The sequence below is a fragment of the Aedes aegypti genome, chromosome 1 (assembly GCF_002204515.2).
Source record: "Aedes aegypti strain LVP_AGWG chromosome 1, AaegL5.0 Primary Assembly, whole genome shotgun sequence".
Lineage (NCBI taxonomy): Eukaryota > Metazoa > Arthropoda > Insecta > Diptera > Culicidae > Aedes > Aedes aegypti.
The window spans coordinates 204,510,551-204,523,365 of record NC_035107.1 but is presented as its reverse complement, the minus strand read 5'-3'; the positions used below and the strand labels follow the sequence as shown (position 1 = coordinate 204,523,365).

Here is a 12,815-nt window from a genome sequence, read left to right as displayed (position 1 = left end):
GCACCGACCCAGCGTCGAAGTTCAATGGAATAAGCCAAATTAGGGTTCTTTCGAGTTTACCTAACGTGAAGTTGTTTTAACCCATCACGGAGACTTCGAAAACTAACGTTGGGTAGATTTTTTTTTGCACTGAGTTGTTTATTTTGCCGCTGTCAAAGGGAAACAACCTAATGATAGGTATAGCCAAGTACGGTCCTGAAACGTAAATCACTCAAGTAAAATTTCTCCTTTTTACCAAAGTAATTTTGACAGCTGATTCAGTATGAGCGAAATGTCACTTTTACTTGCGGAATAATTGAGCGGCACATTTTTCCGTTCGGAAAAGTGACAGCTCCCTTTGATTTGTATGGCAGGCGTTACCGACGTTATGAAATCAACTCTACTTCTCAGCTGCGTACAGCTAAAGTAATTTCGGTAGCGGAATCATTCCTTGACCGTTTCTTGTCCTATCCTTTTGCACAGTACTTATGATCAGCGTACCGGCCATATACAGCGGGAATTCGCTGGTTGGAACACGACTGCCTTCCATCTAGCGAATCCGACCCGTTAGTTGGAACGACTGACGGCTGGTGAAAATGCTCCAGACTAACGCATCTAGAGAGCAAAACGTCACGAAACGCACATATACATACACATTTGTTCTATATATGGAGACTTCAATGCGACGGTACTCAGACGTCAAAGTCAGTTTGACATATTATCTTGACATTCGAGTGCTTTTTAGTTGGAATATTTTCCAACCAGCGAACATCCAACCATCGAGTCATTCCATGTAGCGGACCCCCAACGAGCGAATCCCCACTGTATATCAGTTAACCTCAGGACGCAAGATTGTATCGCTGCCAAGCGGTCTGAAGTGAAAAAATGCTAACGAACCCGCATCTTGTCACCTTTATTCACAGAAGAGAAAATCGTTTAAGAGAAATCGATCATGCGACTTACGCCCTTTTTCTAGCACACGCTTGAGATGACCTATTTCAAAGCAATCGACGAGATGTCCGTTCACTAACGATGACATATATACCAAGCGTGTGCTAGAATAAGGGCGTAAGTCGCATGATCGATTTCTCTTCATCGATCCTCTCTTCTGTGAATAAAGGTGACAAGACACATGTTTGTCAGCATATTTTTACTTAAGGAGGCAAGAATGCATCGCTGCCAAGCGGTCAGAAGCGAAAAAATGCTAACAAAACCTCATCTTGTCACCTTTATTTACAGAAGAGAGGATCGATGAAGAGGAATCGATCATGCGACTTACGCCCTTATTCTAGCACACGCTTGACACGTGAACAGAGGAAAGCTATCTCACCTCACGCGTACGCCTCTATTGGTGTTCGTTGAAACCGATGGCAATGTTTGTTGACGAGATGCATTTAATGATGTGGACAGGCTCACAACTTACAGATTCGAAACGGATGAACGGAAAAGCGCATTCAAAAGAATTCCTAGATGCGGCCAGAAATAATTGCCAGCAGGTCTTATAGTTGTTTGTTTTGATTCGAATTGATGCGGTGACGATGAGATGTGAGATGCAGGCTTGGAAACAGTGACCACAATTTACCACAGTTCATTGATTCTGCCAGTCAACCAAAACACAAAGCAGCTACAGCATCAATGGACCCGTGCACGAGTTCACCCATTGACATTTGAGCGGTGCCGTGTTATTTACGTGACCACACTGATAAAAATCTACACGCTAAGGAAATAAAATACTAAATAAGTTAAATACCATTCTAAAACCGTATTTGGTCTATTCACTCATTGGAATGAATTAAAAAGGAATATGCATTGCTAGTATAAACGCTTTTTATATATGACCGTGCTTATCACGGGAATAATCCTTTGGGCTGATAAAGAAGGAAAATTCAATGAATTTCATAAAAACTGATTTCATTTTGTTTTGAAAATATGAAAACAAAAAAACAAAATTAAAAGTGAAACTAAATGATATATATATATATATATATATATATATATATATATATATATATATATATATATATATATATATATATATATATATATATATATATATATATATATATATATATATATATATATATATATATTATATATATTTTATTGTAATAGCTTTTTGCTGACGCGACATGAGCGTCATCCCGTCGCTATTTATAAAACTTTAATTTTTTTATCATGGTATGAAGGTGGTTAGAACGCTGCAACTTATTCTATCTGTGCACTAGGACTCGAGCTAGTTCCGCGCCGTTCGCATTATCTGCTTAGTTCTGCTAGCTCAGAAAATCCCGTTGGCAATTTTTCCGCTGATGTTCGTCATTTCACTCCAGATCCAACGGCCGGAAGCTTTGGGTGGGATTCTAAATGAACAAAAATGTCGCAATAAAAGCAGTCACGGAGCCGCTGAGTGAAAGAAAACTTACCGATAGCAACACATTCTCGCTCCCAAATAACTATTTATTATTTTATTACGTTTTTCTCGTGAAAACAGTTATTAATTTTGTGAGGCACGATCACCGAGCTTGAGGACACACAAAAATAAAATGTCTGAATCGAATTCGGTTTCGTTAAGTCCCGGAGTGAAATCAGGCGCGCAATATGCAGTGAAAATGATAAATTTCCAAAAAGATTAGGAATGCTTAAAATATATTACTACAGTGTATATCATTTATTCGCAACAATGAATAAAGTTGTGTAAATATAAATAAATAATATTTATTATACTAACTAGAGTTTTCCATTTTCTCCGTGTACACGTTTGATTCGTGTGTTTAAAATTATGGATCGATTCATGAACGTCTATATCGATTTGCTGTGATTTTCTTACAAATTTCATGTGTGTTACACATTCAATTCTTTAGTTTTGCTTCATGGACTGATTAATCAACCGACAACATGAATTCCATAGTTTTCCACATAAGTTCCTGAAGCTTTCCTTTTCAAATTCGTGTGCGTCAACCTATGGGTGCATAGATCATCACCCAAGACGGATTCAGTGTGTTTAACTTATGGCTATCTTGTGTCATGATCATCATGTTCAAGTTGGTCGATTCGAAATCGATGAGCTTGCTGTCGATTTCCGTGTTCCAAATTTCTAAATTGTTAATTATCAATTCATAGTGAAGTAAATTGCAGTCGGACCTTGTGTCGAACGACAGTCATCATCATGTTCCAAAGAGAAGAAGAAAATTCCGAAGCTGAATGTGTTAGAGAAAAATTTGCGGATTCGTTTTTCTTTCTATTAGTAAAGATGAGTTCATTCTAGTTTTATGTAAATAAAATGCATGATATGACCAGTCTTCCCAAACGAACACCGAACACGTTGGTTCGGGCGGTTTCGGTACTCTCCTTGTACTCTGTTTTCGTGTACAAACCGAAACGCTTGAAACTGAACCTAAACCCAAACATGTGTAAAATGAACTTCGGTTTGAACGCCGGTTCGAAAACCGGTCCATTCGTACCTCGATTGCAACCGCGGTTCAAATTTTGGTGCAAATCTCCGGTTGCATTCGAGCTTCAGAACGATGACACAAACGGAGAGACAGAAAATTGTTGATATTCACGCTTATCAATTTCTACTTATCGTGTCTTGTTGTTTGATATAGTAAAATGCTTGGTTTTTTCATAAAGTTACCACTGAATGTTACACAAAGTATTGATCTCAATTGATCTGCTAAAATGTAACATTTGTTCAAGCCTCAAGGGTCTTGCGATTTGAACCAAGAAGATCCATATATGATCGTAGAAATTTATCCGCGTGGATTTCAACCGTTCTCTGCCTGCCTGCTTTGTGTCATTATTTGAACCCAAGTTTGAACCAAAGTTTGAACCGAAGTACACATGTACCGGGTTCGGTTTGATACACTGGTACAGAGACGAAGCGCGTTTGTGGTTCAACACAAGTTGCAATGTTCAAACCAAAGTTGCACATCGGTTCGGTTCATGGGAAGACTGGATATGACGTATGATGTTAGAGAAAAATCGGAATCCACCAGCAGATTTTCCTAGCTTTCAGCTTCGTATAAAATGAAATATGCATCTTCCGGGCTTCCCAAATTATAAATTTGCGGCGCCCCGCTTGTTGCTGACTCGCTTGTTGAAAAAAAAAAAAAAAAAATTCAAGTGAGCTTGCGACAAGCAGAGGAGCCTCGAATCCATATTTTGGGGAGTAAGAGTTCTTCTATCAAATTTCTTCTTTCAGTCTCATGACATTCATGTTCTATCACATATGACTACCGAAAGCCACTACATTTCGAATTCAATAAGCAAATCAGATGGTTTTCATGATTTAATATTTTGCCATTCATGTTTGTTTCACATGACAACCTAATGTTGAATTTTACCGTGAAGTCAATGACGAAATTCATATGGCAACCACACTCAAGTCAAGTGGTTTTCCTCATTGCGCAAATCTATTGTACGGAGATTTCCAGATTGGACACGGACCGCCGTTCCTCAAATCGCCGTCCAAATCATCGGTCGATGAAAGAGAGAGATGTATTCTAAATCGACTGACACTTCGACATTTTTTTACACTCCGTTGCCGTTGGTGCAACACGTACGTGAGATTGCCTTTTTACTACCACGATTTTTGTGTGGTTTGTTTTGATTCCTTTTGACATTTTTTCTATGTTACTTATGCTACGAGCTGGAGGGAAGCATATTGGGAGGGGCGTTTTGATGCATATTTGAAAAATTTGATTTTGGTAAAGTTTTCAATTACTCTGATTTCAATCAAATATTTAAAAATGTGTTTGAAATTCGACTTCAATGTAGTGGTTATATCTAGAATCGTCGCTGTACAGTTGTTTTATGTTTATCGTGAGTAACTGCGAGCCACAATCCTGTTGAGTTAGAGGATATTTCTACACTAAATGTCATTTCGCCTGGGTTGAAGCTTAGCGATGCTTCAACCCAGGTGAATTGACAAATAGGAATTTAATTCCCTGCAGAATGAAAGAGAGGAAAATAGAAAATAGTCATAAATTACTAAAATTTAGTAATTCTGCGACTACTTGGGGATTGTTCAAATATTACGTAACGCAACAGGGGGAGGGAGGGGGTCTGACATAGTGTTACAATTCATACAAAAATTTTAAAATTTTCATACAAAAGCTGTTACGTGGGGGTGGGAGGGGGTCCAAAATTGGGAAATTTTGCGTTACGTAATATTTGAATGTATTCTTGTGTTTCTGAGTGTATAAGTAAACACACAACCTTGACGTGTAGATTTTTCTCAGTGCATGACAACGAGTGAATAGTGGTAATCACGCCCAATGGTATGGGTGCCCTAGTGTAGATGTAGTTGTGAACCTTAGAGGAAAACAATATGCACTCAGTTTCGAAAAACACCCAGAATCCGGGTATAGATTTTTCAAATTGGGTAATATTTCCATATGCATTTTGATGAGTCTGGAAAGCGTGTGCAAGTTTCTTTGAGGAAAACAAAAACAAACTGGGCCGTATGAATAAAATGTAGTAAAGTTGAGTTTACTACACGCTAAGAAAATATTATACTAGATGGCTTAAATACCATTCTAAAACCATATTCGGTCTATTCACTCATTGTAATGCATTTTGAATCATTAAGCTGGGTTAGTATAAACAGATTTTATATCCGGAAATGATTTTTCGTGAATTATTTAACTCATGCATAAAGATCTATAATCCTGTACAATCAATAAAATTAACCATTTTCTCTTGTTGTGAACAAAAACAAACAAAAATGAAACAACAATTAATATTCGCATGAAGCGCATTTATTTTCAGTCAAATCATGTGAAAAGTGTGTGAAAGGGTGAAAGGGTCTCATTATATTGCATTTGATGATCATCGTTGATTTTAATTCAGATCACTTCCACTTTTGCGCCGCTTCTAACAAGATTCATTACACTGCGGAACACGTTTTTGTCTCCAGCATCAAAATACCTCTATTTACTTAATTAAGGGTTGCTGAATCCATTGCCGTTTACAGAATTATCATAGCACGTCTAGTTTTTGAGATATTAGGTGTTGAAAATGCAAAAAATGACTATTTCAGCCAACTTGCATGCAAGTTTGCCAGCTTGTAAGGCAATTTATTTGCTTAATTTACCACAGAATTCAATATTTATGTGTATAACAATACTTATCATCAAAGTTCATAATACTTTTCATGCGGAAAAGATATTTTTTGATGGTTTAGAGAAGTATTGTATTTTGCCATATAAGAGTAACGAAGAATTTTGTATGGAGACTGCAATCATGTTGAAAAAATCAGTTTAATCTAAATTTAATCGTGAAATTTCAACCAAAATATATCTAAAACGAAAGTTTAATTCCTCTTTTACATGCTTGGTGGATAAGATCACAAAAAAGTTTGATAAAATATACTTCAAATTTTAGGTAAACATCAATAAAACCAATGTTTTATACAACTTTGGCGACCTGTAGCTAAAAATTGTGACGTGCTGGAAAATTTCTGAAAACGGTATCAGATTCAGCAACCCCAAATCTACTAGAGACACATAATAGCTGTGTTCAACGAGCTGCTCGAACTTAGTTGCAACCACTTGCGAGTCAGCTTTTGGTGTTCATTGAGCCACTCCAACCTACTTCGAGTCGCTCGGGTTTGTGTTCATTGAGCCGAGTCCAACCAACTCCGAGTCGCTCGAAACAGGTTGGAAGCTAGAGTCCGAGCTAGTTCAACCAGCTCGCAGTAGCTCGTGTTTTTGACGTTTAAAAACGTAAACATTGAGAAAAAAAGCGAAATTCCGAAGCGATACGGATTGTTAAGTGCGCGAATTTTTTTTTCACGTGGAATTCCGGTAATTTAGTAAAAAGAGTAAAAAGAGCGTTCATTGAGAAAGCAGCTTGGAGTTGCTCGAAGTAGCTTTGACAGTTATTTGTTGACAAAAAATACGAGCTAGTACAACCAACCCCGAGGAAGTTCGATCAAAGTCATTGAACACAGCTAATTTGATTCTTGAGACACGCGAAAATGTCATTTTTGTTGCGCTGTGTTATCCACAAGCTTGCAGCTGTTCTTCCCACACATCTGTCCGGAAAACTCCCGACAATCGTAATGGAGCTCTTCTGGAGAGTTAAATTGAAAAAGTTAGACATAATGATTAAAAAATACCGAGATCAGACAAACGAACTTACCTTCATATTCATTGCTACCACTACGTTTTTTTTATTTATTAATGTTGAGCCCCCGCCGCTAGTGGCGGTCGCGGATGGTTTGCTGTGGAGCAAATTGTGTAGGGAACTTTTTCCACATTCTTATTTTACTTTAAATAACTTTCACGCGAAGGAACTTCGACTATGTGTTTAATATTTAAGATCAAACTTCTCAGAACGCGTGCTATTCGGGAAACCACCGGACTTCTTAAACACGACGTGATTGCAATAGGATACTGTAGAGCAAACTAAGACAAAATTATTTTGGTTAAGTCCCAAGAGTAGCGTGATTCACCGCATATGCACGTCCAAAAATAATTCATGGTTATGCATGGAGAAGTATAAAACATAATATTTCGACGATTAATTTGTAAGTTTCTCAATGATTAAAAGGGAATAATGTTGGTGGAATAATAAATCTCATACTAATTAGTATTTTCGATTTTCTCCGTGTACACGGAGAAAATGGAAAACTCTAGTTAGTATAATAAATATTATTTATTTATATTTACACAACTTTATTCATTGTTGCGAATAAATGATATACACTGTAGTAATATATTTTAAGCATTCCTAATCTTTTTGGAAATTTATCATTTTCACTGCATATTGCGCGCCTGATTTCACTCCGGGACTTAACGAAACCGAATTCGATTCAGACATTTTATTTTTGTGTGTCCTCAAGCTCGGTGATCGTGCCTCACAAAATTAATAACTGTTTTCACGAGAAAAACGTAATAAAATAATAAATAGTTATTTGGGAGCGAGAATGTGTTGCTATCGGTAAGTTTTCTTTCACTCAGCGGCTCCGTGACTGCTTTTATTGCGACATTTTTGTTCATTTAGAATCCCACCCAAAGCTTCCGGCCGTTGGATCTGGAGTGAAATGACGAACATCAGCGGAAAAATTGCCAACGGGATTTTCTGAGCTAGCAGAACTAAGCAGATAATGCGAACGGCGCGGAACTAGCTCGAGTCCTAGTGCACAGATAGAATAAGTTGCAGCGTTCTAACCACCTTCATACCATGATAAAAAAATTAAAGTTTTATAAATAGCGACGGGATGACGCTCATGTCGCGTCAGCAAAAAGCTATTACAATAAAATATATATAAAATATATATATATATATATATATCATTTAGTTTCACTTTTAATTTTGTTTTTTTGTTTTCATATTTTCAAAACAAAATGAAATCAGTTTTTATGAAATTCATTGAATTTTCCTTCTTTATCAGCCCAAAGGATTATTCCCGTGATAAGCACGGTCATATATAAAAAGCGTTTATACTAGCAATGCATATTCCTTTTTAATTCATTCCAATGAGTGAATAGACCAAATACGGTTTTAGAATGGTATTTAACTTATTTAGTATTTTATTTCCTTAGCGTGTACATTCTCGGTAGTAAACGCTATATGTGGAACACGAGTGGAACATGTTTGTGTCATTTTCCTTTCTACACCTTTCGAACATACTACAAACAACGCATTGCTATGAATAAAGGTAGCATTTACTACAAAGCTACTGGTAGTTAGCTTCAGAGGTTGCTACACATGCTTTGAGTTTGCGGAATTGAATGGAATAATTTACTTTTGCGTAAAAATCATGGGAAAACGATATGAGTTTTGATATATCGGAAGGTATTTTGAGTTTTGCAAAGGAATTCTGAGGTTACGAAAGCTTTCGCTCCGCCAATTCTGAGATTCCGGTAAGATTACCGGCAGTAGCAATTTGTAATATCCGTGTGAATCTGCCATTACGATAATTATGTTATTTTCTAGGAATTTTAGGATGTCGGTAGGAATTCAGATATTGATAAAGTAATTCTGAATTTTACGTGTAAATTCTGACATCTCAGATTTCCTCTTGATTTCCGGAATTCCTGTAGGAACTTTGAGATTCCGATAGGGATGTCGGTTTTTTTATGATAATTCTGAAAATTTAAATACCATTCTAGGAATATTGCGGAAATATTAGGAATCTGGTAAAAACTTTAGAATTGGGGTGGGAATGGGATTCCGAATATTAATCTCTTGGAATTCTGTGGGTATCTTTGAGACGGTATTTCTGTAAGAATCTATGAGATTGCGGTGGGATTCCTGCGAATTATTGTGTGAATATTTGTAATTCCGAAAATCAATCTTTGTAATTATTGTAAAAACCTTTAAGATTCCGTTGATCTCCAGTTCCGTTGGAATTTCAAAGTAAAGCTTTAATATAAACGTTTTGAATGTCGGTAAATATTTTATAGATTTCAATGGGATTTTTTGTGGAATCGTTAAGAATTTTAATAATTTCAAAGGGAACCCTGGTGTTTTAGGGGAGATCCTCATTGAATTCTAACGACTACCAATGGAATCACTACAATTCTCATACAAATCTCTACATTCTAAGTTCTAGACATTCCAAGGATACTATCAGAAACCCCACCAAAATAACGAGAATATCACAGAAACACTTAGAACATCGGAATTCAACATGCTGTTAAAAAAACACACGAGGAGCATCAAAATTCTACCGCAATTTCACCAGAATCTCAGTACTTGTGCTAGAAAATATGTGGTTCCAAATTTGATAGCTGTAATCTCAAGATCTCTTCATAAATGTTGAGCTTGTATCCAAAAAATCATCGGCGTTGGCGAAGGCCGAAAACCACCCAGAAAATTCTTTGATGTACCATCATCATAAAATCATAGACATAGAGAGAATACCAGACTAATCGCAAAATTACACTACAAACACAGACAAACAGACGTCACACTCTCATCATTGTCCATCGACCACCTTTTTAACGGTCAATTCAAAAATATGTTAGGGGGCCAATCCGCCACCCGCAGCGCTCGCATCATTTTTGTTCTTGTTTGACGTTTACACACTACTGCCATCTGTTGGCGTGTCGGCCAAACACACCGATTTTAGCATTGGGCGTAAATGTCCTCGTGACTATGATTTTGATCCAGATTTGTTCTAAGTGTTACGTCTGTTTGTATGTGCTACAAATCTTGTCAAATAACAGCACCTTCATGATTTGTGCAAATTGTCGCGTAATCGATTAGATTCCATGCATTTTCTTCATATGCATGATTGTATTAATTTTAAGCGTCACTCTGAATAGATTATTCTTTACGTGCAGAATCACTCTGCACTCTGAATGGAAATTTCTTAACGTGCAGCTTCAGTCACTGCTCATGTTCGAAAATTTTTTTATTCATACCAAAAGTGTAGTAAACTTTGTGGATTTTGTTTTTGAGTAGATGCTACATGTAGTAAAGTTCAAAGTTTTTTTATTCATATCACCCACTGGGTGATATGAATAAAAAACTTTGAACTTTACTACATGTAGCATCTACTCAAAAACAAAATCCACAAAGTTTACTACACTTTTGGAATGAATAAAAAACTTTTCGAACATGTAGTACTTACTACTTTCGAACATGAGCAGTGACTGAAGCTGCACGTTTAGAAATTTCCATTCAGAGTGCAGAGTGATTCTGCACGTAAAGGATAATCTATTCAGAGTGACGCTTAAAATTAATACAATTATGCATATGAAGAAAATGCATGGAATCTAATCGATTACGCGACAATTTGCACAAATCATGAAGGTGCTGTTATTTGACAAGATTTGAAGTGTAATTTTGTGATTAGTCTGGTATTCTCTCTATGTCTATGATTTTATGATGATGGTACATCAAAGAATTTTCTGAGTGGTTTTCAGCCTTCGCCAACGCCGATGATTTTTTAAATACTAGCTTAACATTTATGAAGAGATCTTGAGATTACAGCTATCAAATTTGGAACCACATATTTTCTAGCACCAATACTGAGATTCTGGTGAAATTGCGGTAGAATTTTGATGCTCCTCGTGTGTTTTCTTAACAGCATGTTGAATTCCGATGTTCTAAGTGTTTCTGTGATATTCTCGTTATTTTGGTGGGGTTTCTGATAGTATCCTTGGAATGTCTAGAACTTAGAATGTAGAGATTTTTATGAAAATTGTAGTGATTCCATTGGTAGTCGTTAGAATTCAATGAGGATCTCTCCTAAAACACCAGGGTTCCCTTTGAAATTAATAAAATTCTTAACGATTCCACAAAAAATCACATTGAAATCTATAAAATATTTACCGACATTCAAAACGTTTATATTAAAGCTTTACTTTGAAATTCCAACGGAACTGGAGATCAACGGAATCTTAAAGGTTTTTACAATAATTACAAAGATTGATTTTCGGAATTACAAATATTCACACAATAATTCGCAGGAATCCCACTGCAACCTCATAGATTCTTAGGGCCCATTCACAAATTTCATAACGCTAGAGGGGGTGGGTGGGTGTCCCAACGATGTTACGGCCCATACAAAAATTGAATAATATTCATACAAAAAGCGTAACAAGGTGGTGGGTGGGTGTCCAAAAAGTCCAATTTCAGCGTTATGAAATAAATGAATGAGCCCTTACAGAAATACCGTCTCAAAGATACCCACAGAATTCCAAGAGATTAATATTCGGAATCCCATTCCCACCCCAATTCTAGAGTTTTTACCAGATTCCTAATATTTCCGCAATATTCCTAGAATGGTATTTAAATTTTCAGAATTATCATAAAAAATCCGACATCCCTATCGGAATCTCAAAGTTCCTACAGGAATTCCGGAATTCAAAAGGAAATCTGAGATGTCAGAATTTACACGTAAAATTCAGAATTACTTTATCAATATCTGAATTCCTACCGACATCCTAAAATTCCTAGAAAATAACATAATTATCGTAATGTCAGAATTCACACGGATATTACAAATTGCTACTGCCGGTAATCTTACCGGAATCTCAGAATTGGCGGAGTGAAAGTTTTCGTAACCTCAGAATTCCTTTGTAAAACTCAAAATACCTTCCGATATATCAAAACTCATATCGTTTTCCCATGATTTTTACTCTAAAGTAAATTATTCCATTCAATTCCGCAAACTCAAAGCATGTGTAGCAACCTCTGAAGCTAACTACCAGTAGCTTTGTAGTAAATGCTACCTTTATTCATAGCAATGCGTTGTTTGTAGTATGTTCGAAAGGTGTAGAAAGGAAAATAACACAAACATGTTCCACTCGTGTTCCACATATAGCGTTTACTACCGAGAATGTAGTAAACTCAACTTTACTACATTTTATTCATACGGCCCACTGTGTATGACGAGCATATGCTAGTCTACGTGTGTTCAAATGTCACTAAGCTCTATTCGGTACCGCTCAAATGTCAAATCAGTGAACTCGTGCATTGGTCTATACCATCAGGCGTTGCGCTGCCGACGGTTCACACACTGCTTGAATGTTTTTGTCTCTCTACTATTAAGCTCTCGCCGAGCGGTGTCACGAACACGTGCGTAAATTTGCTTGTTGAAAATACTGCCGTTTGATTTTGCTGGGAACAGCTGATCTTTGTTTATATTTTCAACCAGCAACTCTTTAAGTAGTGTTGGCGACATGTAGCGTGTATGTACACAAGCGCAGAAACCACTACCCAACTAACAATTCAGGTCCACAAACAAGCATGCATGTTTAATTATTGTTCAATAACGGTAATGGCAGCTGAATAAAAAATTTGCTCTATAAAGAGCTGAGAAGGTGCTTTTTTAACACAAACTTAGATCAATGTTCAACGTTATGCATTAGAATGAACAA

General features: G+C 36.7%; 2 long non-coding RNA genes across 2 annotated transcripts; one reads left to right on the top strand and one right to left on the bottom strand.

Moving 5' to 3' along the window:
- Nucleotides 1–2,087: 2,087 nt before the first annotated feature.
- On the bottom strand, nucleotides 2,088–2,684 carry LOC110674599. Its single transcript, XR_002499026.1, has 2 exons — nucleotides 2,400–2,684; nucleotides 2,088–2,336 (listed from the first exon to the last, which is right to left on the bottom strand). It is a non-coding gene; the product is annotated as an uncharacterized LOC110674599 (long non-coding RNA).
- A 4,952-nt stretch (nucleotides 2,685–7,636) lies between these two features.
- On the top strand, nucleotides 7,637–8,232 carry LOC110674598. Its single transcript, XR_002499025.1, has 2 exons — nucleotides 7,637–7,920; nucleotides 7,984–8,232. It is a non-coding gene; the product is annotated as an uncharacterized LOC110674598 (long non-coding RNA).
- Nucleotides 8,233–12,815: the final 4,583 nt, after the last annotated feature.